Here is a 27,671-nt window from a genome sequence, read left to right as displayed (position 1 = left end):
TCCATTCAAGGACAAAGGAGGGAATTTATGCAAGGAGCCAGAGGAAGTAGGACCTTAGTGAGTACTTTGCATCAGTATTCACGAAGGAGAAAGATCTAGATGGTTGTAAGATTAGGGAGGGATAGATTGGTATCCGAGAGGGCATGTTGATATTAAGAAGGAGGAGATTTAAAGAGTTTTGAAAAATGTTAAGTTAGAATAGTCTCCAGGGCCTGAGGGGATATATTCCCAGGATATTGAAGGAGGAAAGGGAGAAGATTGCTGGTGCCTTGACAGAGAACTTTGTATCCCCTTTAGCCATGGGCAAGGTCCCAGAAAACTGGAGAATGGCCAATATTAGAGCAAATGACTGCAGGTGCTGGAATCTGTACTGAAAACAACAAACATTCGTGATCACAGCGGGTCCGATCACTTAATCTGAACTATCGACATCTTTTCTCCTCCAGCACTCAACATCCCACCACAACCTCCCCCTGCTAGCTATAGCATAAATGCTGCCCCTTCCACTCTTCACTTCAGCTCTGATGAAGAGTTATCTAGTCTTGAAATATTAGCTTGCTCTCTCTCTGACTACTGTGATCTCCAGCATTTGTTGTTTTCAATAACCAATGTTATTCATTTGTTTAAAAAGGTCAACAGGGATAATCCAGGAAATTTCAGGTCGGTGAGCCTTACATCAATAGTAGCTAAATTATTGGAGAAGACTCTTTGAACAGGATTTAATTACATTTGGAAAAGAATGAACTTATTATGCATAGTCACCACTGCTTTGAGCTGGGGAGGTCTTGGCTCACAAATTTGATTGAAATGTTTTTGAGGAAGTGATGAAGATGATTGATGAGGGTAGGTTGATATTGTCTACATGGACTTTACTGAAAATGTGTTGCTGGAAAAGCGCAGCAGGTCAAGCAGCATCCAAGGAGCAGGAGAATCGACATTTTGGGGCATGAGCCCTTCTTCAGGAATTCCTGAAAAAGGGCTCATGCCCGAAACGTTGATTTTCCTGCTCCTTGGATGCTGCCTGACCTGCTGCGCTTTTCCAGCAACACATTTTCAGCTCTGCTCTCCAGCATCTGCAGTCCTCACCTTCTCCTACATGGACTTTACTAAAACATTTGGCAAGGTCCTTCATGGTAGATAGGTCCAGATGATTATGTCACATGAGATCCACCATGAGTTGGTAAGTTGGATGCAAAATGAGCTCGGTCATAGAAGACAGAGGGTAGTTGTGGAGGGATGTTTTTCTGACTGGAGATCTGTGACCTGTAGTATTCCACAAAGATCATTACTAGGACTGCTGTCATTTGTAATATTGATTTGAATGTAAATGTATGTGATCTAGCAGGTTATAGATCAGTTGGAACGTTACACAGAGAAAAGGCAGATGGAGTTTAATCTGGATAAGTGTGAGGTGGTCTGTTTTGGAGGTCAAATGCAAGAGAAAGGTATACAGTAAATAGCAGGACCCTTAGGAGCATTGATATCCAGAAGAATCCTGGGGTACAAGTCTATAGCTCCCTGAAAGTGGCAACACAAGTGGATAAGGAAGGCATACAGCATGCTGGCCTTCATTAGCTGGGACATTGTGTATAAACTATGGCAAGTCATGTTGCTGCTGTACAAAACTTTGGCCACATTTGGACTATTGTGTTCAGTTCTGGTTGCCACACTAGAGTAAGGATGTGAATGCTTTGGAGAGAGTGCAGAAGAGGTTTGCCAAGGTTGGAGTGTATTAGCTATAAGAAGAGGTTGGACAAACTTGGATTGATTTTGCTCAAGGCATTGGAGGCTGAGGGGCAACCTGATAGAAGTTTATAAAACCATAAGAGTTATGGATAGTGTGAATGGTCAGAACGTTTCTTCCAGAAGATAATGTCAAATACTACAGGCCACAGATGTAAGGTGGGGTGGCAGTTTAGGGAGATGTGCAAGTAAAGTTTCCTTACACAAAGGGATGTGGATGGCTGGAAAATACTGCCAAGGTTGGTGGTAGAAGCTGATACAATAGTAATAAGTAAGAGGCATTTAAATAGACACAGGCAAAGAAGAGAAGGAGAAGGACCACATGCGGGCAGATGGCATTTGGTTAGAAAGGCATCATAGTCGGTGCAGACACAGTGGGCTGAAGGGCCTACTCATGTGCTGCACTGTTCTGTCATAGAGTCATAGAGATGTACATCATGGAAACAGACCCTTCGGTCCAACCGAATGCCGACCAGATATCCCAACCCAATCTAGTCCCACCTGCCAGCACCCGGCCCATAAACCTCCAAACCCTTCCTATTCATATACCCATCCAAATGCCTTTTAAATGTTGCAATTGTACCAGCCTTCACCACATCCTCTGGCAGCTCATTCCATACACGTACCACCCTCTGCGTGAAAAAGTTGCCTCTTAGGTCTCTTTTATATCTTTCCCCTCTCACCCTGAACCTATGCCCTGGAATCCCACTGTCTCCACCTCACTGTGACTGTTACCTAACACTTCGCTTACTACTGTATATTCCCGGATTAGCAACATCCCTTTAATCCCATGTGTTTCTACTTTGAGAGAAAATCTGTTGTGCAGTGTTTTATCAGATACATTTTGAAAGCTCACATATACAATGCCTGTAAACCACTTACAGAAAATCATCTCCTTCAGTGTGATGTGAAAGGGATGTGCAAAAGCCTTATTGAAATGTGTCAGCGAGTCATGGAGTCTAGAAACAGGCCTTTCGGCCTACCCTGTCTATGCCGATCAATAAACACTAAACTGCACTAACAAAAACAGAAACTTCTGGCAAAAACTCAGTAGTCCTGGATTCAGCAGTTCTGACATAGAGTCGCCGGAATCAAGACATTAACTCTGTTTTCTTCCCACGGATGCTGCCGGACCTGCTGAGTTTCGCCAACAATTTCTGTTTTTGTTTCAGATCTCCATTGTCTGCAGTTCTTCATTCTACTTCCAAACTATACCAATCCCATTTACCTGCACTTGGGCCATAGCTCCTATGCCCTTGCATTTTAAGTTCTCATCCAGATGCTTCTTAAATGTTGTAAGAGTACTGCCTCCACTACCCTCTCAGGTAGCACTTTCCATATATCTACCAGCCTCCTGGTGTTGCAACATCCTTCCGGAATAAAATGCTGTCAATTTTTGTTAGAATGCATTTGGTTCCCTTTGGAGGAGGAAATCTGCCATACTTTCTCAGCCTGGTCTGAACGTGACTCCAAACCCACACCAATGTGGCTGAATCTTAACTGCCTTCTGCAAAGGCTGAGGAAGCCATTCAAGGGGAACTACTAGACACGTCAGCGATGCTCAGATCCCATGGGAAATAGTGGAGGAGAACAACCCCTCAAAATTTCTGAGGTGATACAACGTGATTATTTTAAAAAAAAACTCAGGATCTCAACAAGTATAATGCGCCGATGTTTAGTTTTAGAAGTTAATTAGAAAGAACATGAGGACATCCTTTCACAATCTCTGAGTGCCCGCACACAGCCACAGGAAGTGTAGTGCCTCCTGTAATCTTGAGAAATTGCTCACAGCAAGGAGATGTTAAAAGCAGTGGCCAAATAACCTGTTGAAATCCTGTTGAGTGAGGGATTAGCATTGGCCAAGATACCAGGAGGGATCCTTTGCTCTTTGACAAACAGGGCAGCTAGAGCTGACAGGTGTGCATCTTGCCCCAAAAGACAAATGCCAAGTGTCAGGCCTTGGGCTACACATTCCCAGAGTTGCTGATTGGTGTCCAATTAGCTATCCTCAGCAAGATCAACATTCAGAACATTTCAGTGGTGTGTGGGAAGGATTCAGAGAACAGCAGAACTTTGAATTGTCTTTAATGTCTTCTGCTTGAATCCAAAGGATTGGGTATTGCTTTCAGATAGTTAATGGCACAGATAGAGCCATTTCTTCATGGTTTAACTGAAACTCTTGTAAACTGACTGCACGGCTTCCTGTTAATCTTTAGCAAGCTCCAGATCAACCATAATTCATTGGGCATCACTCGGTGAACAACCATTAATCCTCGGTAAATGCATGGGTCGTATGGAATATTCCCATAAGTACGGAAGCCCCTGTGAGCAATCACTTCAATTTTGGCCCTCTGTGCACATATTCCCACAAAAGCATCATCAATGGGAAAGAGCTCCTCATCCTCAGCGGCCTTGTGTAGTTTGAAGATTGACGTTCCAGACAACAGGTAACCACCCCCGCCAGCATAGGGAGGGTAAGGTTTTTGGCCGTATAGAAAAAGTGGGATGAAGTACTTGCTATGCTCTGCTCTTGTCGGGTACCAGTTTTGGAAGACATCCCCGACATAAAGATCATGGGAAGGATTGTATTCCTTTAAATATTCCACAACATTGTCCACGTTAACAAACACATCGTCGTCACCCTTGAAGACAAACTTCACGGACCGGCAGTCCTGGGAGAACCACTTCCAGAAAAGGGTCTCCTTCAGTGTGACATTGAAGAAGGACTCACGAAAGCCCCATTGGATGATGTCATTGTATTGCTTGCTCTCATGGTCAACCAAGGCCTGCACAGCCTGAGAGCGGATCTGACTCTCTGTGAGGCCCAGGAGAAAGACGCGGCGCACCACTGCCCCTCCAACAATCCGCTCCTGCCCCCATGTGCTGCGGATAGATGCCCGCCGGTCTGCATGCTCTGCCAGCGACTTAATTGCCAATAGCAGGAAGGTGTGTTCTCCATCACAGCTGGCAGCCCTGCACAGGAGCGGGAACTCCCTGCAGTGTCGGTACATCATGAAGTCCTTGTAGATTGGCTTGAGCTTGGAGGTCAGACTGTTGTAAGCCAGGTTGGGATGGCAGGGGCCTGGAGTTGGCTCTGCTCTGGGCTGATCAATGCGCGCCTCAGCCTGAGTCACGTTACTGGAATTTATTGCAGCTGGCGGAACCTTGGAACGCCACATGAACTTGTCGAGGTACGACAGGATCTCTACTTTCTTCTTCGTGATGATAACCGGGTTGTATAAAGTGAAACCAACTATGACCACAACTGAAAATATCAGGATGCCTTTCATTCCACGTGTCAACACAGCGACGGTCATAACTGCAGCTTGAGAGGGGAGAAAAGATACAACTTGAAAGTTTATTCATAAGAAGACATTATGGTTGGGGATTATGAAAAGCAATAGGTATTGATTTCTGAGTTAGGGTTCTTCCAAAACTGCAGAAGGCATATTGGACTGAAAATGCTTAGGGGAGGCAATTGCATGGTAGTGTTATCACTAGACTCAGGTAAACTACTGAGGGCCTGAGTTCAAATCCTACCATAGCAGGTGGTGGAGTTTAAATGAAATAATTAAAAAGCAAATCTGGAATGAAAAGTCTACTGATGACCATGGTAATCATTGATTGGCGGAAAAGCCCATCTGGTTTGCTAATATCCTTCAGGAAAGGAAATCTGCTATCCTTGCCAGGTCTGGCCTACATGTGGATCTAGACCCATTGCAATGTGGTTGACACCCAACTATCCTCTCAGTTAGGGATGGGCAATGGATACTAACCTGGTAAGTTTCACCCTCATCTTGGGAATGAAAAAAAAGGTTTTTTCTCCACAGCTGGTCAAGCCCGCTGAGTTTCTTCAGCAATTTCCATTTGATTTCAATAGAACCTTGAATAGTAAAGGCCATTTGGCCCATCAAAGATCACTGTACAGAATCAAACGCAAACTATTGTGTTTGAATATAATCCACCTCAAAACAAATGCAATTAATTCACTATTTTGATCTCTAATATGTGGAACATCATGAGAAATGAAGTTTTCTTCATAACCTTCAATTCTACTTTGTAGTCAACTGATTTCTATAATCTATTTCTTCAAATACTTTAATTCATTCAAATGTCATGATTCACTATGTTTCAGGGCCTCAATGGGATAGATACTCCCTGCTCTGCTTCAAACATGAACCTCAGGTTTGGTTTCATTACAGTTCACCACTAGATACTGGAAGCTTTCATCTTTTTATCCATTTATGGAATATAAGCATCGTTGACTGGGCCAGCATTTATTGCCTGTCCATAGTTGCTCTTGAGTAGGTGATGGTGAGTTTCATTCTTAAACTGTTGCATCCACCTGCTGTGGGTTGACCCACAACTAAGGAAGGAATTCCAAGATTTTGACCCAGTGACAGTGAAGGAATATATTTCCAAGGCAGGGTGGTGAGTGGCTTGGAGGGCAACTTGAAGGTGGTGGTATTTTCCCACATATCTGCTGCCCTTGTCCTTCCAGATGGAAGTGCTCATGGGGTTGGAAGGTGCTGTCTGAGGATCTTTGCTAATTTCTGCAGTGCATCTTGTAGATAATACACACTGCTGCTACTGAGTATCAGTGGTGAGGGGAGTGGATGTAATGCCAATCAAGCGAGAGCTTTGTCCTGGGTAGTGTCAAGCTTCTTGAGTGTTGTTGGAGCTGCACCCATCTGGGCAAGTGGGGAGTATTCCATCACACTCCTGATTTGTCCCTTGATGGTGGGCAGACTTTCAGTAGTCAGGAGGTGAGTTATTCACTGCAGTATGCCTAGCCTCTGATCTGCTCTTGCAGCCACTGTGTTTATGTGTACATTCTCTGTTTACAACTCTTTAGGTTTCTACATCAGTGGCTGTAAGAAAAGAAAAATGTCAGAATGTTTAACAAACAGTTCGATGGTGAAGAAAGAAGACTTGACAATCACTTTGGATGCATAAATAAAATGGAGTGATTAACTTTATTCATGTGTAAAAATGGGTGGCACAGTGGCCCAGTGGTTAGCACTGCTACCTCTTAGCACCAGGGACCGGGTTTGATTCCAGCCTCGGGTGACTGTCTGTGTGGAGTTTGCACATTCTCCCCGTGTCTGCGTGGGTTTCCTCCGGGTGCTCTGGTTTCCTCCCAGAGTCCAAAGATGTGCAGGTTAGGTGAATTGGCCATGCTAAATTACCCATAGTGTCCAGGGATGTGTAGATTAGGTAGCTGGGGTAAATGTAGGGTAGGAGACTGTGTCTGGGTGGGTTGTGCTTCACAGGGTCAGTGTGGACTTGTTGGGATGTCCAGGAATGTGTAGGTTAGGTAGTTGGGGTAAATGTGGGGTAGGGGAGTGGGTCTGGGTAGGTTGCGCCTCAGAGGGTCAGTGTGGACTTGTTGGGCAGAAGGGGCTGTTCCCACACTGTAGGGATTGTATGACTAATCTTCATAAAATATATTTACAATTGATTCTCTGATGATGTGCTGACAAGACCAGTATTAATTGACTATCACAATTTTTTATTTTATTCATTCACGGGATGTGGGCGTCACTAACCCTGGCCATTTATTGTGTATTTCTAAATGCCCTGGAGCAAGTGGCAGTGAGCTGCCTTCGTGAAACATTGTACGCCATGCAGTGTAGGTACACCTTCTTCAGAACTAATGGTAGCTAAGAAAAGATTGGTATATGTATTGAAGATGTGGGCGGCACTGTGGCACAGTGGTTAGCACTGCTGCCTCACAGCGCCAGAGACCCGGGTTCAATTCCCGCCTCAGGTGACTGACTGTGTGGAGTTTGCACGTTCTCCCCGTGTCTGCGTGGGTTTCCTCCGGGTGCTCCGGTTTCCTCCTACAGATCACAAAGATGTGCAGGTGAGGTGAATTGGCCATGCTAAATTGCCCGTAGTGTTAGGTGAAGGGATAAATGTAGGTGTATGGGTGGGTTGCGCTTCGGTGGGTCGGTATGGACTTGTTGGGCCGAAGGACCTGTTTCCACACTGTAAGTAATCTAATCTAAAAAATAATGTGGTGGAAGGGGTGAGGAGTAAACAGTAGGTGGAGCTTGGAGAGAGAGAAAAAGAGATGGGCAGACAAAGGAGTGGATGAAGCTCAGCTTGGGAGAATCAATAGCTGCTACTGGGGACCATTCTGAGGAAGAGTTACCAGATCTGAAATGCTGACTCTGCTTTCTCTCTACAGATACTGCCTGACCAACTAATTTTTTCCAGCAATTTCTGCTTTTGTTTCTGATTTCCAGCATCTGCAGTACTTTAGTTTTTATTTGTGGATGGAGTGAATGTTGGAGACAGGAGGAGTGCTAATCAAGTGGCCTGCTCTGCCCGAGATGGTGTATTTCCTGAGTGTTATTGGAGTAGCACTCATTCAGGCAAGTGGGGGATAGTCCATCACACTCCTGCCTTGTGCTTTTAGAGGCTTAATGGAGTCTGGAGTTGAGTTACTTGCTGCAGGAGCTGACCCGCTCCTGTAGCCACTATATTTATAAGGCTAACAAAATCAGAAAAGGTTAGCAAGTCTGGCAGCATTTATGGACAGAAATCAGAGTGAACATTTCGGGTCAAGTGACCTTTCTCAGAACTTTGTACGGCTTGTCCAGTTCAGTTTCTGGTCAATGGTAATCTCCAGGATAATGATAGTCAGGGATTCAGTGATGGTAATGCCATTAAATGTCAAGTGGCATTTAAGTGCACTGAATATAGGAGTTGTGCTGTACAGGACATTGGTTAGGCCACTTTTGGAATACTATGTGCAATTCTGGTCTCCCCTCGTATAGGAAGGATATTGTGAAACTTGAAAGGGCTCAGCAAAGATTTAAAAAGATGTTGCCAGGGTTGGAGGGTTTGTGCTATAGGGAGAGGCTAAATAGGCTGGGGCTGTTTTCCCTGGAGTGTTGGAGGCTGAGGGGTGACCTGATAGAGGTTTATAAAATCATGAGGGGTATTGATAAGGCAAGGTCTTTTCCCCAGGGTAAGGGTGTGTAAAATTAGAGGGCATAGGTTTAAGGTGAGAGGGAAAAGACTTAAATGGGATCTATTTCACACAGTGGAAACTGCGTTTACAGAATGATGAAATGGTGGAGGCTGGTACAATAACAACATTTAAAAGGCATCTGGTTGGGTATATGAATAGGAAGGGTTTAGAGCGATATAGGCCAAATGCTGGCAAATGGGACTAGATTAATATAGTTATTTGGTCAGCATAGACAAGTTGGACTGAAGAGTCTGTTTCCATGCTCTCTATGACTCTAAACATTGCAGCAATGAGAGAGAGAGAGAAAGACTTAGATTTGATTTTAATTTGATTTATTATTGTCACATGCAATGAGATATAGTGAAAAGTGTTTTATGTGCTAGTCAGACATAATTACATCAGAATAGATTGCAGAATTTAGTCTCACAGCTACAGAAAAGGTGAAGAGAACGATCAATTGTAAAATATAAGAGGTCCGTTCATACGTGGTCAGACTTATGCAATTAATGGCAGGGCCTTGGAAAGTGTTGTAGAGTAGATGGACGTAGGCGTTCAGATACATAATTCTTTGAAGATGGCATCACATATAGAAGGGTGGTTAAACAGGCATTTAGCATGCTTGCCTTCATTGCTCAGTCCTTTGTGTGTAGGAGTTGGGACATCATGTTAATGATGTACTGCACATTGGTGAGGCCTGTTTTGGAACACTGTGTCCAGTTCTGGTTGCCCAATTATAGGGAAGGATATTAATAAGCTGCACTTTAGAAGAAGTTCACCTGGATGCTGTTGGTTATGGAAGGTATCAGTTAAAAGGGAAAGGCTCAATAGGGTGGGACTTTTTTCACTGGAGCGTAGGAGGTTGGGAGATGACCTTATAGAAGTTTATAAAATCAAGAAGAGTTTAGATAGGGTTGCTGGTGGTTGTCTTTCCCCTAGGATGGGGGATTTCAAGACTAGGGAACACATATTTAAAGTGAGAGGAGAGAGATTTAAAAAAGAAACGAGGGGCAGCTTTTTTACACAGAGGGTGGTTTGTATCTGAAATGAACTTCCTGAGGAAGTGGTGGATATGGGTACAATTACAATGCTGAAAAGACATTTGGCTAAGTACATGAATAGGAAATGTTTGAAGGGATATGGGCCAGGAGCAGGCAGCTGGGACTACTTTAGTTTGGGATTATAGTCAAGATTAGAGTGGGGCTGGACAAGCACAGCAGGTCAGGCAGCATCCGAGGAGCAGGAAAATCGATGTTTCTGACAAAAAGCCCTTCATCACGAAGGGCTTTCCTGATAAAGGGATTTTGCCCAAAATGTTGATTTTCCTGCTCTTCAGATGCTGCCTGACCTGCTGTGCTTTTCCAGCACCACTCTAATCTTGACTCTAATCTCCAGCATCTGCAGTATCCACTTTTGCCTAGTTTGGGCTTATGTCTGGCATGGACTGAAGAGTCTATTCCTGTGCTTATAACTCTATAACACCAGTGAAGAAGTTCTTAAATCTGTTGGTGCGTGCTTTCAAACTTTTGTATCTTCTGCCCAACAAAAGGGCATGGAAGAGAGTATAACCAGAGGCGGGAGGGGTCTTTGATGATGTTGGCTGCTTTCCCGAGGCAGCGGAAATATAGATGGAATCAGTGGATGGGAGGCTGGTTTGTGTGATGGACTGGGCTGTGTTCACAACTCTCTGTAGTTTCTTGCTGTCTTGGAAAGAACGGTTGCCACAACAAGCTCTGATGCATCTGGATAGGATGCATTCTATGGTGCATGTATAAAAATTGGTAAGTGACATTGTGGACATGCTGAATATCCTTAGCCTCCTGACAAAGTAGAGGCGTTGGTGTGCTTTCTTGATTGTAATGTCGACGCGGATGGACCAGGACAGCCGACCACCCCTATGTCAACACCATTGATACAGACAGGGGCATGTCCTCCACTCCACTTCCTGACATTGATGATCAATTCCTTCTATTTGCTGACATTGAGGGAGAGATTGTAGCTTTCACACTGTGCCACCAAACTGTCTATCTCTTGTCTGGTTGTTTGAGATTCCACCCACTACGGTGGTGTCATCAGCAAATTCATAAATGGAGTTAGAGCAGAATTCGGTCACAGTCTTGAGTGTACAAGGAATATAGCAAGGGGCTGAGTACACAGCCTTGCGGGGCACCACAAGGTTAGGCCACAGCTGGAATACCATGTGCCATTCTGGTCACAGCACGCTGGAGAGGATGCAGAGGTGATTCACCAGGATGTGATTTAACAACTTATTTATTTTTTGTTACTTGCATTTCCCTGTGAATAATAGCATAAACTACAATGAAAAGCTTCAACAGTCACCACAGTCAGGCTGGGTGAGCTCGGGTTGCTTTCTTTAGAACAAAGAAGGCTGAGAGGAAACATGGTAGATGGTATAAAATTATAAGGGGGCATGGACTGGGTGGAAAGAAAGCAGGTGCTCCCTTTAGTTGAAGGGTCAATAACAAAGTGTCATAATGTTTAGACGAAAGGCAGGAAATTTAGAGGCGATTTGAGGAAAAACGTTTTCTCCCAGAGGATGTTGGGGTGTGGAATGCACTATCTGGGAGGGAAGATGAGGTGGGAAACCTCACTACCCGTAAAAGAGGTGGATAAGTACTTGAAGTTTCATAACATTCAGGGCTAAGAGCCATGAACTGGAAAGTGTGACAAATGTATAACTAGAATAGTTTTGCGAGTGCAGACTTGATGGGCGAAATGGCCTTTACTGTACTGTGTGATTCTATGAAGGCAGAGCCACAAGAGTGGAGAGAATAAAATTATGGATGTGTAATAGGAGCACTGAACTTACTGGCTCAGTGTGGTTACAAAGACAGGGAGAGGCCAGGTCACCAGAATGTGAAACTAAAGATAAGAATTATTATTTCCTTGGCCAGGAGTCAAGGTACATCACACGCACAGGGGTGATAGGAGGATCCGTATTTTCAGTGAATTTAGATATGTATTAGCAGGGTTTGAATGCCCTCAAGTTTAACAAGGATAGATCATGAGAGTGCAGTGTTATTTAAAATAGTTGTATCTTGAGGTAACAAAGGAATGGAGGAGGGTTACTGCTTCAGATGGGTTCAGGCAGGGGTGAGAGTGAATGACGTTACTGAGGTGAAAAGTGCAGTCTTAGTGCTGATATGAATATCAGGTTAGAGGTGATGGTTAATATTGTTTTAAAAAGAAAGTTATTCTGGCGAGACGTAGTCAAGTTACACTCTGAGTAAAAGGAGAAGCAAGATCTCTTTATGCTCCAGAGCTACGCAAAGATCAGCCCGTTTAAATTTTATTGTGCAGCAATTTAAAGGCCCCTCAAACTTAATCAAATCATCTGTGCATTGCAAAAATAATTTTTCAAGATACATTGCTTACAAATGACATGCATTTCACTTTACAAAAGGAGGACTTGCACTTACAATGTTTTTTTAAGTTTCTCCTTATGAGACAGTCTAAAACCAGAGGGCATAGTCTCAGAACAAAGGGGTGCCAATTTAAGACTGAGTAGGAATTTTTTTTCTCTCAGAGAGTTGAGAGTCTTTGGAACTCCTTGCTACAGAGAGCCGTGGAGGCAGAGTCCTTGTGTATATTTAAGGCTGAGATAAATAGATTCTCAATCACTCTGGGGAAGCAGGGGTTATGGGGAAATGGCACAAAAGTGGAAATGAGGAATGACAGATCAGTCATGATCCTATTAAATGATGGAGCAGGCTTGAGGGGCCAAATGGCCTACTCACGTTCCTATTTCTCATGGTCACGATTGCATGACCTCAGGACGTCCTTCATCGATGAAATGTCATCAACTTTTGCACAATAAAATTCTACAAACGCATGCATTTGTTGCCCTTATTTGTTTTTCCAACTGAGATCACTGTTTTGGCAGATGATGCTGACAGAGCCTTGGCAAATTGCAAGGAGGCATCTTGCAGGTCACTGAAATTGTTTTGCTTTTAATGTGCCATGTGAGCACCTCTGTGTCCATCACATCCTCATGGTGGAATGTAACCTGGATCTAGATTCAATACCACTGCACCACAAAGACCCTGTCCTTTCGGTAGAAGCATTGTGGAGATTTGGACGCGGGGTCTGTTGTGCATTATGCAGTATTTTAAAATACTAAGAGAGTCTTTTTGGAAGCAACAGAAATTATTTTTAATCAACCTTTTCAGGCACATTATAGAATACCTCCAGGACAAGTTTTAATCAACTCATGAAGCTCAAAGGTGACAACAAAACTCTCTTTACAGGTGGTACACATTTACATTGCAAATGCTGAGCTAATTGAATGTAGATACAGGAATGCTCCAGGTATCATTAAGATTAGATTAGATTCCCTACATCGTGGAAACAGGCCCTTCGGCCCAACAAGTCCACACTGACCCTCCGAAGAGCAACCTACCCAGACCCATTCCCCTACATTTACCCCTTCACCTAACAATACGGGCAATTTAGCGTGGCCAATTCACCTAACCTCCACAATTTTGGACTGTGAGAGGAAACTGGAGCACCTGGAGGAAACCCACGCAGACACGGAGAGAATGTGCAAACTCCAAACAGACAGTTGCCTGAGGCAGGAATTGAACCCGGGTCTCTAGCCCTGTGAGGCAGCAGTGCTAACCACTGTGCCACAGTGCCACCCAAAAGAGGAGACGATGTTAACTGTAGCACATATCTAAGAAGTGGTTCCCTGTGAGAGCTTTTGCAGCACAGTGGTTGTGTCCCTACCTCTGGTCTAAAAGGGCTGGACATTAATGGTGATAACAGTGAATGCTTAAAATGATGGATGGGTTGCCAGTCACATGGTTTTCTTTGACTTGGATGGTGTTGAGCTTCTTGAGTGTTGTTCAAACTTCGTTAACGCAGGCATGTTGGGAGTATTCCATTATACTCCTGACTTGTGCTTTGTAGAAAATGGAGTTAGAAGGTGAGTTGCTCACTGCAGTATTCCCAATCTTCGACATGCTCTAGTAACCATTGCGTTTATGTGGTTAGTCCAAATCAGTTTCTGATCTACTCTTTTTAATAAACCAATAAGTGATTAAAACAGCTCTCAGTGGACTATTTGCAAATGATCCAAACACTAATTAAAACTTATTCACCGATGATAGAAACTTATTAGACTTAACATATTTTTCCTGGGGGAAAGGAGGAAAGTGGTAACAATTAGACCTGCTGAATATTGGGTCCATTGCAAGCTGTGTTTTCTGAGCATTCACTGTGTAGCATTACACTTCATTTAAAAGCTATTACAGCAGGAATTAACTTTCTAAAATTCACGCATATGAAAACAAAGCGAGGAATTACACAAAACACAGAAGTCAAAATGCCCATTGAACTAATGTCAACAATTATCAGTCTACAAAAAACCAAATGATCTGTGGATGCTGGATATCAGAGACAAAAACAGAAATTGTTGGAAAAACTCAGCAGGTCTGACAGCAACTGTGGAGAGAAATCAGAGTTAACATTTTGGGTCGATTGATCCTTCCTCAGAACTGAGTTGTATGCTTCGTTTATCTGATTATCAAATGGAGCATGTCTAAACTGCTGCTTCTTAACAAACTCAATAACCTATCAGAAAATGCCTCACAGATAATGTCCCAGACACCACCAACACCATCCCTGGGTATGTCCGGTCCGATTGGCAGGACAGACCCAGCAGAGGTGATGACACAGTTGTATACAGTCAGGAGGGAGCTGCTCTGGGAGTCCTTAACATTGACTCTGGACCTCCATGAAGTGTCATGGCTTCATGTTAAACATGGGAAAAGACATTTGGATAGATACGTGAATAGGAAAGGTTGGGGGGGATATGGGTGAGGAGCAGGCAGTGGTTTGTGTCTGGCATGGACTGAATTGAACTGAATTGAATTGAATTGAATTGAATTTATTGTCACATGTACCGAGACACAATAAAAAACTTTGTCTTGCGAGCAATACAGGCAGATCACAGAGTTAAGAAGCAAAGATAAGTAAATAATAGGTAAACAGCGAGCAGCAGCTGAGTTTAAATGAACCCGGAAGGCTACAGCTAAGGTAAGACAGTTTGTTTTAAAATTACTTACCGGTAGCGGGCAGCGGTGTTTTTTTTTCTCTTCACAGAAAGAGCGGGAGCAGCAGGGGGAAGTGACGACGACCAGAGGGGCAGCTGGGAAGGAAAGCAATGAGTATATAAACCAGGAAGGCGGCTAAACCTGAGACTCTACAACCGTAGTGTCTCCCACCTGCCCTCCTCCCCTAACCCCCTTATTAAGTACTCTGGGTTTTTTTAGGGTAAGGATTTTCTATTTCTTTATCAGTGTCTGGTTAAAAAATTACTTCTTTTTATTTATCTATTAATTGGTTTTTAGAAAAAGACTATAGCAGAGAGGTATCAGAAAGTATTTTAACTCAAACCTGTACAAAGTAATAAAGTAATTAACTAAGCAGAGATGGCTGGGCAGGTGGTGTGCTGTAGCTGTATGATGTGGGAGCTGGTTGATCCCATTGTGAATGGCAGTGACCACATCTGCAGCAAGTGTTGGTTGCTGGAATAACTCCGGATCAGAGTTGATGATCTGGAATCTGAGCTTCAAACACTGCGGCACATCCGGGAGGGGGAGAGTTACCTGGACACTTTGTTTCAGGAGGCAGTCACACCTGGGAGATTAAGTAATTCACATTCAGTTAGTGATCAGGGACATCAGAATGTGACTGTAAGTGAGGCAAATAGGGGGAACCTGAGTTCAGGAGTGCAGGAGCCTCAGCCCTTGACCTTGTCCAACAGGTATGAGATTCTTGCTCCCTGTACGGATGAGGAAAAGGGCTCTGGACAGGATGAGCCAGCTGACCACGGCACCATGGTGCAGAAGGCCATTCAAGAGGGGGGAGCAAAAAGAAAAGTAGTTGTTATAAGGGATTCTATAATTAGGGGGACAGATACTATCCGTTGCCAGTCGGATCGGGAGTCTCGCATGGTGTGTTGCCTACCCGGTGCCAGGGTTCGGGACACCTCTGACCGGCTTGAAAGGATATTGGAGCGGGAGGGGGAGGATCCAGTTGTTGTGGTCCACGTTGGGACTAACAACATAGGCAAGGCTAGGGCGGAGGATCTGTTTGGGGATTATCGAGCACGAGGAAGGAAATTGAAGTACAGGTCCTCAAGGGTCATAATCTCCGGATTACTGCCCGAGCCACGTGCCAATTGGCATAGGGACAAGAAAATTAGGGAAGTAAACACGTGGCTAAGGGATTGGTGTGGGAAAGAGGGATTCCACTTCATGGGGCATTGGCATCAGTTTTGGACCCGGGGGGATCTGTACCGTTGGGACGGTCTCCACCTGAACCGATCAGCTACCAATGTTCTAGCGAAGAGGATAAATAGGGTGGTCAGTAGGACTTTAAACTTCTGAGTTGGGGGGAAGGGAAAGTGAAAGCGACAGTGAGTATGGAGTTAAATGGAAAGATAAGCGGCAGGATAGCATATGTGCAGGCAGATTTAAACTTGAGACAGACTGGGAATGCAGCAAAAAGGAAGGATAACTTAGGACATCTTATGACTTCCAATATCTCTAATGATAAGAAAGTTAGCATTAAGGCACTTTACCTGAATGCTCGTAGCATTCGTAACAAAGCAGACGAAATAATGGCACAGATCATCGTGAATGATTATGATGTGGTAGGCATCACAGAGACGTGGTTACAGGGGGGTCAGGACTGGCAGTTAAACATCCAAGGGTTTTCAACTTATCGAAAAGACAGGGAGGTGGACAGAGGGGGTGGGGTTGCCTTGTTAGTTAAGAACAAAATTATATCTATGGCACTGAATGACATAGCGTCGGATGATGTGGAGTCTGTGTGGGTGGAATTGAGGAACCATAAAGGCAAAAAAACCATAGTGGGAGTTATGTACAGACCTCCTAACAGTGGTCAGGACCAGGGACGCAACATGTACCGGGAAATAGAGAAGGCATGTCAGAAAGGCAAGGTCACGGTGATCATAGGAGACTTCAATATGCAGGTGGACTGGGTAAATAATGTTGCCAGTGGATCCAAAGAAAGGGAATTCAAGGAATGCTTACAGGATGGCTTTTTGGAACAGCTTGTCATGGAGCCCACAAGGGAGCAGGCTATTCTGGACCTAGTGCTATGTAATGAACCAGACTTTATAAAAAATCTTAAAGTAAGGGAACACTTAGGAAGCAGCGATCAGAAGATGGTAGAGTTCAGTCTGCAGTTTGAAAGAGAGAAGGCAAAATCGGATGTAATGGTGTTACAGTTAAATAAAGGTAATTATGAGGGCATGAGAGAGGAACTGACGAAAATAAACTGGAAGCAGAGCCTAGCGGGGAAGACAGTAGAGCAAAAATGGCAGGAGTTTGTGGGTAAAATTTAGGATACTGTACAGAGGTTCATCCCCAAGAAGAGAATGATTATCCGGGGAGGGATTAGACAGCCATGGCTGACAAAGGAAGTCAGGAAATCGATCAAAGAAAAAGAGAGATCCTATAAAGTGGCCAAGAGCACTGGGAAATCAGAAGATTGGGAAGGCTACAAAAACAAACAGAGGATAACAAAGAGAGAAATAAGGAAGGAGAGGATCAAATATCAAATAGCCAGTAATATTAGAAATGATAGTAAAAGTTTCTTTCAATACATAAGAAACAAACGACAGGCAAAAGTAGACATTGGGCCACTTCAAACTGATGCTGGAAGCCTAGTGATGGGAGATAAGGAAATAGCAGGAGAACTTAATAAGTGCTTTGCGTCAGTCTTCACAGTGGAAGACATGAGTAATATCACAACAATTAAAGGGAATCAGGGGGCTGAGTTGAGTATGGTTGCCATTACAAAAGAGAAAGTGCTAGAAAAGCTAAAAGTTCTTAAAATTGATAAATCTCCTGGCCCCGATGGGCTACATCCTAGAGTTCTGAGGGAGGTGGCTGAGGAAATAGCGGAGGCGTTGGTTGAGATCTTTCAAGTCACTGGAGTCAGGGAAAGTCCCGGATGATTGGAAGATCGCTGTTGTAACCCCCTTGTTCAAGAAAGGATCAAAGCAAAAGATGGAAAATTATAGGCCAATTAGCCTAACCTCGGTTGTTGGTAAAATTCTAGAATCCATCATTAAGGATGAGGTTTCTAAATTCTTGGAAGAGCAGGGTCAGATTAGAACAAGTCAACATGGATTTAGTAAGGGGAGGTCATGCCTGACAAACCTGTTGGAGTTCTTTGAAGAGGTGACAAGTAGGTTAGACCGGGGAAACCCAGTGGATGTGGTCTACCTAGACTTCCAAAAGGCCTTTGATAAGGTGCCACACGGGAGGCTGCTGAGCAAGGTGAGGGTCCATAGTGTTTGAGGTGAGCTACTGGTATGGATTAAGGATTGGCTGTCTGACAGAAGGCAGAGAGTTGGGATAACAGGTTCTTTTTCGGAATGGCAGCCGGTGACAAGCAGTTCAGTGTTGGGGCCGCAGCTGTTCACATTATATATTAATGATCTGGATGAAGGGACTGGGGGCATTCTTGCGAAGTTTGCCGATGATACAAAGTTAGGTGGACAGGCAGGTAGTACTGAGGAAGTGGGGAGGCTGCAGAAGGGTCTAGACAGTTTGGAAGAGTGGTCCAGGAAATGGCTGATGGAATTCAATGTGAGCAAATGCGAGGTCTTGCAATTTGGAAAAAAGAATACAAGCATGGACTACTTTCTAAACGGTGAGAAAATTCGTAAAGCCAAAGTACAAAGGGATCTGGGAGTGCTAGTTGAGGATTCTCTAAAGGTAAACATGCAGGTTGAGTCCGTGATTAAGAAAGCGAATGCAATGTTGTCAATTATCTCAAGAGGGTTGGCATATAAAAGCACCGTTGTGCTACTGAGACTTTATAAAGCTCTGGTTAGGCCCCATTTGGAGTACTGTGTCCAGTTTTGGTCCCCACACCTCAGGAAGGACATACTGGCACTGGAGCGTGTCCAGCGGAGATTCACACGGATGATCCCTGGAATGGTAGGTCTAACATATTAGGAACGGCTGAGGATCCTGGGATTGTATTCATTGGAGTTTAGAAAATTAAGGGGAGATCTAATAGAAACTTACAAGATAATACATGGCTTGGAAAGGGTGGACGCTAGGAAATTGTTTCCGTTAGGCGAGGAGACTAGGACCCGTGGACACAGCCTTAGAATTCGAGGGGGTAAATTCAGAACAGAAATGCGGAGACATTTCTTCAGCCAGAGAGTGGTAGGCCTGTGGAATTCATTGCCGCAGAGTGCAGTGGAGGCTGGGACGCTAAATGTCTTCAAGGCAGAAATTGATAAATTCTTGATGTCACAAGGAATTAAGGGCTACGGGGAGAATGCGAGTAAGTGGAGTTGAAATGCCCATCAGCCATGATTGAATGATGGAGTGGACTCGGTGGGCCGAGTGGCCTTACTTCCGCTCCTACGTCTTATGGTCTTATGGTAAAAACAAAACACAGGTAAAGGTGAATGTTAAGAGTTTGAGAGTCCATTCTGTATTGTAACAACAGTCGGGTAGAAACTGTTTTGAAACCAGCTGGTGCGTGTGTTCAGACTTCTGTACCTTCCCCCTGATGGTAGAGGTTGTAGAAAAACATTGCCAGGCTGGGATGGATCTTTGAGAATGCTGGCGGCCTTTTCTTGACAGCGGGCCTGGTAGATGGATTCTGTAGATGGGAGGTTGGCCTTTGTGATTGTCTGGGCCGAGTTCACCACTCTCTGTAACCGTCTCCGATCTTGAATGGTACAGTTGCCATATCAGGTAGTGATACATCCAGACAGAATGCTCTCGATGGCGCACCTATAAATGTTGGCAAGAGTATTTGCCGTCATGTCAAATTTCCTCAGCCGCCTGAGGAAGAAGAGATGTTGTTGGGCCTTTGTAACCAGTGTATCCACATGAAGAGTCCAAGAAAGCTTGTTGTGGATGACCATTCCCAGGAGTTTGACACTGTCCGCTCATTCCACCTCTGTGCTGTTATTGTGGAGGGGGGCATGAGTAACATCCTGCCAGAGGTCAATAATGAGTTCCCTGGTTTTGCCAGCATTGAGAGCTAGGTTGTTCTCAGTGCTCCATTTTTCCAGGTCTTCCAGGTCTGTTGTCTGTTTCATCGCCATCTAAGATTCGACCGACTATGGTGATGTCATCAGCGAACTGGTTGGACCGAAGGGTCTGTTTCCATGCTATATTATTCTCTGACTCTGTGGGCAAGGAAACCTCCTGCTGTTTACCACTGACCATTCACCCTCAGCTGATGAATCAGTACTGCTCCACGTTGAACACCTAGAGGAAGCACTGAAAGTGGCAAGGGAGCCAGATGTACTTTGGGTGGGGAATATCAACGTCCACAACCAAGACTGGCTTAGCAGTTTCACTATGTATCGAGCTAATCTGGTGCTAAGGGACGTACATGCTCAACTGGGTCTGTGGCAAGTGGTGAGAGAGACAACAAGAGGGAAAAACCTCCTTGACCTCATCCTTTCCAATCTGCCAGCTGAAGATGCAACTGTCCATGTTAGTATAAGTAAGAGTGCCCACTGCACAGTTCTTGTGGAGATGAAGTCCCACCTTTACTTTGAGAATAACCTCCATCCTGTTGTATGGCACTATCACTATGCTAAGTGGGACAGACTTCAAAACAATCTAGCAACTCAAGTCCGGGCATCCATGAGGCACTGTGGGCCATCAACAGCAGCAGAATTGTACTCCAGCATAATCTGTAACCTCATGGCCCAGCATATTCCCCCATTCAAACATTACCATCAAGCCAGGGGATCAACCCAGATTCAAAGGGGACATGCCAGGAGCAGTACCAGTAGCAAGTGATAGATAGATCTAAATGGTCCCACAACCAATAGATCTGATATAAGCTTTGCAGTCCTGCCACATTCAGTCGTGAATTGTGGTGGACAGTGAAACAACACACTGGAGAAGGAAGCTCCACAAATATCCCCATCCTGAAAGATGGAAGAGCCCAGCACATCAGTGCAAAAGATAAAGCTGAAGCATTTGCAATGATCTGTGCGCTGAGTGGATTGTTCATCTCTGGCTCCTCCAGTGGTCCCCAGCATTACAAGTACCAGTCTTAGGCATTTACTTCACTCTACATGGTATCAAGAAACGGTTGGAGACGCAAGATACTGTTAAGGCTCCGGGCCCTGACAACATTCTGGCGATAATCCTGAAGTCTTGTGCTCCAGAACTTGTCGCTCCCCTAGCCAAGCTCAGCCAGTACAGTTGCAACACCAGCATCTACCCGACAATGTGAAAAATTGCATAGGTACGTCCTGTACGCAAAAAAAAGGACAAAGCTAACCCATCCAATTATCGCCATATCAGTTTACTCTCAAGCATCGGTAAAGTGATGGAAGGTGTCATCAACAGTGCTATCAAGCAGCACCCACTCAGCAATAACCTGCTCAGTGATGCTCAGTTTGGGTTCCATCAGGGCCACTCAGCTCCTGACCTCATTACAGCCTTGATTCAAACATGGACAAAAGAGTTGAATTCCAGAGGGGAGGTGAGAGTGACAGCCCTTGACATCAAGGTTGTATTTGACCAAGTGTGGCATCAAGGAGCCCTAGCAAAACAGGAATCAATGGGTATTGGGGGCAAACTCTCCAGTGGTTGGAGTCATACCTGACACATAGGAAGATGGTCTTGGTTGTTGGAGATCAGTCATCTCAGCTCCAGGGCATCTCTGCAGGAGTTCCTCAGGGTAGTGTTTTAGCCCCAACCATCTTTAGCTGCTTCATCAATGCCCTTCCCTTCATCATGACATCAGAAGTGGGGACACTTGCTGATGGTTGCACATCATTCAGCACCATTCACGACTCCTCAGATACTGAAGCAATCCAAGTTCAATCCACGAAGACCTGGACAATATCCAAGCTGTCCCAGTGCAGTTACAACACTGGCATCTGCCTGACAGTGTGGGAAATTGCTGTACACAAAAAGCAGGACAAATCCCCCAGCCCATCCAATTACTGAGGTAAAAACAATGACTGCAGATGCTGGAAACCAGATTCTGGATTAGAGTGGTGCTGGAAAAGCACAGCAGTTCAGGCAGCATCCGAGGAGCAGGAAAATTGATGTTTCGGGCAAAAGCCGTTCCTAATGAAAGGCTTTTGCCTGAAACCTCCATCCAATTACTGCCCTATCAGTTTACTGTAAAGTGACGGAAGGTGCTAAAAATAGCAAATAACTTGCTGCAGAAAATGACAGTCAATGACCATCTGCGTTAAGGAATAATCTAACCCTTGAAATTTAATTGTTTTCCATCACTGACTCCCCACTATCAACATCCTGAGGGTTACACTGACCAGAAAGTCGACTGGACTCATTACATAAATACAATAGCTATGCGAGAACAGGAATACAGTGGTGAGTAACTCAGCTCACCTCCAAGCCTGTCCACCATCTACAAGGCACAGGTTGGGAGTGTGGTGGGATACTCTCATCTTGCCTGGATGGGTGCAGTTCCAATAACATTTTAAGAAGCTTGATATCACGCAGGACAAAATAGCCCAATTGATTGACACCACATCTACAAACATCTTTACAGTTGAAGCTCAGTAGCAGCAATGTGTAATACCTACAAGATACACTACAGAAATTCACCAAATATCCTCAGACTGTACCTTCCAAATCCACGACCACTTCCATCTAGAAGGACAATAGCCCAATTGATTGACACCACATCTACAAACATCTTTACAGTTGAAGCTCAGTAGCAGCAATGTGTAATACCTACAAGATACACTACAGAAATTCACCAAATATCCTCAGACTGTACCTTCCAAATCCACGACCACTTCCATCTAGAAGGACAAGGGCAGCAGAATACATGGGAACACCGCCTGCTGCATGTTCCCCTCCAAACCACTTTCCCTCCTGACATGGAAGCATATTGCCGTTCCCTCACTGTCTTGAGCCAAAATCTTGGAATTCCCTCTCTATTGGCGTTGTGGGTCAACCCACAGCTTATGGACTGTAGCAGCTCACCACCACCTTCTCAAGGGCAACTATGGATAGGCTCTGTTGGAGCTCGAACAAACTGGTTTGTTGCCCATGCCACGTGCTAGCAAGGCGAGGAATAGGTAGTTACAGTGTCCAGGAAGTTGAGAGTAGTGAGGTTAGAAATAAGGTTTCAAGGTTGCAAGAGTGCACTGGTAGGCAGGAAGGTGGTTGAAGTTTATCTACTTCAATGCAGGAGCATCCGGAATAAGGTGGGTGAACTTGCAGCATGGGTTGGTACCTTGGACTTTGATGTTGTGGCCATTTCGGAGACATGGATTGAGCAGAGTCAGGAATGATTTTTGCAGGTTCCGGGATTTAGATACTTCAGTAAGAACAGAGAAGATGGTAAAAGAGGGGGAGGTGTGGCATTGTGAGTCATGGACAGTGTTACGGTAGTAGAAAGGAGGTAGTACAAAGTTGGAAACAGGAAAGATCACCCTGCTGGCAGTTTTCTATAGGCCTCCAAATAGTTGTAGAGATGTAGAGGAAAGGAAAGCAAAGTTGATTCTGGATAGGAGCGAGAGTAACAGGGAATTGTTATGGGGACTTCAATTTTCCAAATATTGACTGGAAATACTATAGTTTGAGTACTTTAGATGGGTCAGTTTTGTCCAATGTGTGCAGGAGGGTTTCCTGACAATATGTAGACAAGTCAACAAGGAGAGAGGCCACATTAGATTTGGTACTGGGTAATGAATCCAGCCAGGTGTTAGATTTGGAGGTAGGTGAGCACTTTGGTGATAGTGACCACAATTCGGTTATGTTTACTTCAGCGATGGAAAGGGACAGGTATATACCACAGGTCAAGAGTTATAGCTAGGGGAAAAGGCAATTATGACACGATTAAGCAAGATTTAGGATGCATAGGATGGGGAAGGAAACTGCAGGGGATGGGCACAATTGAAATGTTGGGTTTATTCATGGAACAGCTACTGCGTGCCCTTGAAAAGTATGTACTTGTCAGGCAGGGAGAAAGTGGTCGAGCAAGGGAGCCATGGTTTACTGAAGAAATTGAAACACTTGTCAATAGGAAGAAGAAGGCTTATGTTAAGATGAGACGTGAAGGCTCAGTTAGGACACTTGAGAGATGCAAACTAGCCAGGGACGATCTAAAGGGAGAACTAAGAAGAGCCAGAAGTCATTGGCAGATAGGATCAAGGAAAACCCTAAAGCTTTCTATAGAAATATCAGGAATAAAAGAATGACTAAAGTAAGATTAAGGTCAATCAAGGGCAGTAATGGGAAGTGGTGTGTGGAGTCCAAGGAGATGGGAGAAGCACTAAATGAATATTTTTCATCGGTTTTCACACTGGAAAAAGACAATGTTGTCGAGGAGAATACTGAGATACAGGCTACTAAACAAGACAGGTTTGAGGTTCACAAGGAGGAGGTGTTAGCAACTCTGGAAAGTGTGAAAATAGATAAATCCCCTGGGCTGGGTGGGATTTATCCTTGGATTCTTTGGGAAGCCAGGGAGGAGATTGCCGAGCCTTTGGCTTTGATCTTTATGTCATCATTGTCTACAGGAGAAGTGGCAGAAGACTGGAGGATAGCAAATGTTGTCCCCTTGTTCAAGAAGGGGAGTAGAGACAACCCTGGTAATTATAGACCAGTGAGCATTACTTTAGTTGTGGGTCAAGTGTTGGAAAAGGTTATAAGAGATACGATTTATAAACATCTAAAAGGGATAGGTTGATTCGGGATAGTCAACACTGTTTTGTGAAGGGAAGGTGTTCTTTATTGAGTTCTTTGAGAAGATGGCCATACAGGTGGATGAGGTTAAAGCAGTTTATGGATTTCAGTAAGGTGTTTGATCATGTTTGCCCATGGTAGGCTATTGCACAAAATAAGGAGGCATGGGATTTAGGGTGATTTAGTGGTTTGGATCAGAAATTGTGTATTCAAAAGAAAACAGAGGGTGGTGACTAATGGGAGATGTTCATCCTGGAGTTCAGTTACTCGTGGTGTACCACAAGGATCTGTTTTGGGGCCACTGCTGTTTGTCATTTTTATAAGTGATCTGGATGAGGGTGTGGAAGGATGGGTAAGTAAATTTGCACATGACACTAAAGTCGGTTGAGTTGTGGATAGTGCCGAAGAATGTTGCAGATTACAGAGGGACGTAGATAAGATGCAGAGCTGGCCTGAGAGTTGGCAAATGCAGTTTAATGTGGAAAAGTGTGAGGTGATTGACTTTGGAAGGAATAACAGGAATACAGAGTACTGGGCAAATGGTAAGATTCTTGGTAGTGTAGATGAGCAGAGAGATCTTGGTGTCTGTGTGTATAGATCTCTGACAGTTGCCACCCAGGGTGATAAAAAGACATAAGGTGTATTGATTTTTCTTGGTAGAGGGATTGAGTTTTGGAGCCATGAGGTCATGTGCAGCTGTACAAAACTCTGCTGCAGCCGCACTTGGAGTATTGTGTACAGTTCTGGTCACCACATTATAGGAAGGATGTGGAAGCTTTGGGAAGGGTTCAAAGGAGATTTACTAGGATGTTGCCTGGTATGGAGGGATGATTTTATGAGAAAGGCTGAGGGACATGAGGTTGTTTTCGTTAGAGACAAGAAGGTTGAGAGGTGATTTAATTGAGACGTATAAGATAATCAGAGGGTTAGATAGGGTGGACAGGGAGAGCCTTTTTCCACGGATGGTGATAGCTAGCACGAGGGGACATAGCTTTAAATTGAGGGATGATAGATATAGAACAGATGTCAGAGATAGGTTCTTTACTCAGAGAGTAGTAGATACGTGGAATGCACTGCCTGCAGCAGTAGTAGACTTGCCAACCTTTAGGGCATTTAAATGGTCTTTGGATAAACATATGGATGAAAAATGGAATAGTTTAGGTTGGATGGGCTTCAGATTGATTTCACAGCTTGGTGCAACATCGAGGGTGGAAGGGTCTGTAATGCGCTGTAATGTTCTATGTTTTATCTTCATGTTCTAATAAGCTGTGAAGCTGGGCTGAGAGGTGACAAATAGAGTTTAATGTGGAAAAATGTGAGGTGATTTACTTTGGAAGAAATAACAGGAATGTGGAGTACTGGGCTAATGGTAAGATTCTTGGTCATGTAGATGAGCAGAGAGATCTCGGTGTCCAGGTACAAAGGTCCCTGAAAGTTGCCACCCAGATTGACAGGTTTGTGAAGAAGCCATCCGGTGTGTTAGCTTTTATTAGTAGAGGGATTGGGTTTTGGAGACCAAGGTCATGTTGCAGCTGTACAAAACTCTGGTGCAGCTGCACTTGGAGTATTGCAGACAGTTCTGGTCACTGCATTATGGGAAGGATGTGGAAGCTTTGGAAAGCGTTTTACCAGGAAAATGCCTGTTATCGAGGGAAGGTCTTACGAGGAAATTCTGAGGGACTTAAGGCTATCTTCACTAGAGAGAAGGTTGAGAGGTGACTTAATAGAGACATATAAGATAATCAGAGGGTTAGATAAGGTGGACAGTGAGAGCCTTTTTCCTCAGATGGTGACGGCGAGCATGAGGGGACATAGCTTTAAATTGAGGGGTGATAGATATAGGACAGATGTTAGAGATAGTTTCTTTACTCAGAGAGCAGTAGGGGCGTGGTACACCCTGCCTGCAACACTCTGCCTGCACCCTATATATGGACACCAAGATCTCTCTGCTCATCCAGACTACCAAGAGTAGACTCACCAACTTTAAGGGTATTTAAATCATCATTGGATAAACATATGGATGAGAATGGAATAGTGTAGGATAGGTGGGCTTCAGATTGGTTGCACAGGTCGGCGCAACATTGAGGGCCGGAAGGCCTGTACTGCACTGTAACATTCAATGTCCTATGTTCCAAAAGTTGGCCCAGCCAGCAATTCCAAAATTCCAGGAGTGAATGAAATTGAATGGAGATAGTTAATTCCTCTCCTGGAGATGATAATTGATGGCAACTTGTGTTGCACAAATATGACTTTTCAATTCATAGGTAAAAACAAGGACTGCAGATGCTGGAAACCAGAGTCTAGATTAGAGTGGTGCTGGAAATGCACAGCAGATCAGGCAGAATCCGAGGAGCAGGAAAATCGACGTTTCGGGCATTCCTGGTGAAGGGCTTTTGCTCGGCTGCTTCCTGACCTGCTGTGCTTTTCCGACACCACTCTAATCTAGACCCTACTTTTCAATTCATGCCTAGATGTGATCCAAGTCTTTCTGCATAAGGGGTTCAAACTGTTTCATTTTCTGAGGCATTAAGAATGAGACTAAATATTCTTCAAACAGTTCTACTTCAGAATTTGTGATGGAGGGAAGATTATGAAGTATCTGAAGATGGCTGAACCTTGCACACGATCCTGAAGCACAGATACTTTCTCTTTTATTGCAAGAATCTTTGCTTTTGTGGAGTTTTCCCTGATATGCATGGATTTCAATTTAACTGAGAATCTGAATGTTCACTCAGTGAAAGGCAATCCCTGAACCAGTACAAAAGAAGGAAATGTCGAGAGCAGAGCATTATGTGTGTAAGTCCTGCTCTGATTTGCTTTTCCAAAATGCATCATCTCGCATTTATCTAAATTAAACTCCATCTGCCACTCCTCAGCCTATTGGCCCATCTGATCAAGATCCCATTGTACTCTGAAGTAACCTTCTTTACCGTCTCCTGCACTTCCAATTGTGCACCAAAAATGCAGTTGCATAAGTGGACAGACCTATTAGAGGAACTTCCAAGCTTGTAAACTGACTGTATGACAATAAAATTTAAAATATAACATCCTTGTTTGGTTAGTCATTAAATTGCATGAATTTTAAAAGACAAACAAGCCTAATTATGAGCTGTCATTCATGTCAGTAAACTTTACGAGCAGTTCCCGGAATACAGAATGGTTCCATAATTAGAATTCATGCAAAAATAAATGATTTAAAAGTGAACATAGGACATGTAGTTAAG

General features: G+C 44.2%; 1 pseudogene across 5 annotated transcripts in view; it reads right to left on the bottom strand.

Annotated features, from left to right (window-relative positions):
* The window catches only part of LOC122552626 (N-acetyllactosaminide beta-1,3-N-acetylglucosaminyltransferase 4 pseudogene), an 80,394-nt pseudogene that overhangs the window by 31,961 nt on the left and 20,762 nt on the right, over window positions 1–27,671 (bottom strand). Inside the window, exons 1-3 of one of the 5 annotated variants that reach the window (XR_015758512.1) lie at window positions 21,376–21,503; window positions 14,809–14,891; window positions 1,035–5,068 (exon numbers count right to left, since the gene is read on the bottom strand). The product of XR_015758512.1 is annotated as an N-acetyllactosaminide beta-1,3-N-acetylglucosaminyltransferase 4 pseudogene, transcript variant X1 (transcript). Of the gene's footprint in view, window positions 1–1,034; window positions 5,069–13,496; window positions 13,644–14,808; window positions 14,892–21,375; window positions 21,504–27,671 lie in introns of those variants that run through there. The other 4 variants (XR_015758513.1, XR_015758518.1, XR_015758515.1 and 1 more) reach the window with 4 other exon arrangements.

This window comes from Chiloscyllium plagiosum, unplaced genomic scaffold (assembly GCF_037043375.1).
Source record: "Chiloscyllium plagiosum isolate Xiang-an unplaced genomic scaffold, Cpla_swu_hap1 HiC_scaffold_1, whole genome shotgun sequence".
Classification (NCBI taxonomy): Eukaryota; Metazoa; Chordata; class Chondrichthyes; order Orectolobiformes; family Hemiscylliidae; genus Chiloscyllium; species Chiloscyllium plagiosum.
Note: the sequence above shows the minus strand (reverse complement) of the source record. Positions and strands in the feature narration are given on the sequence as shown.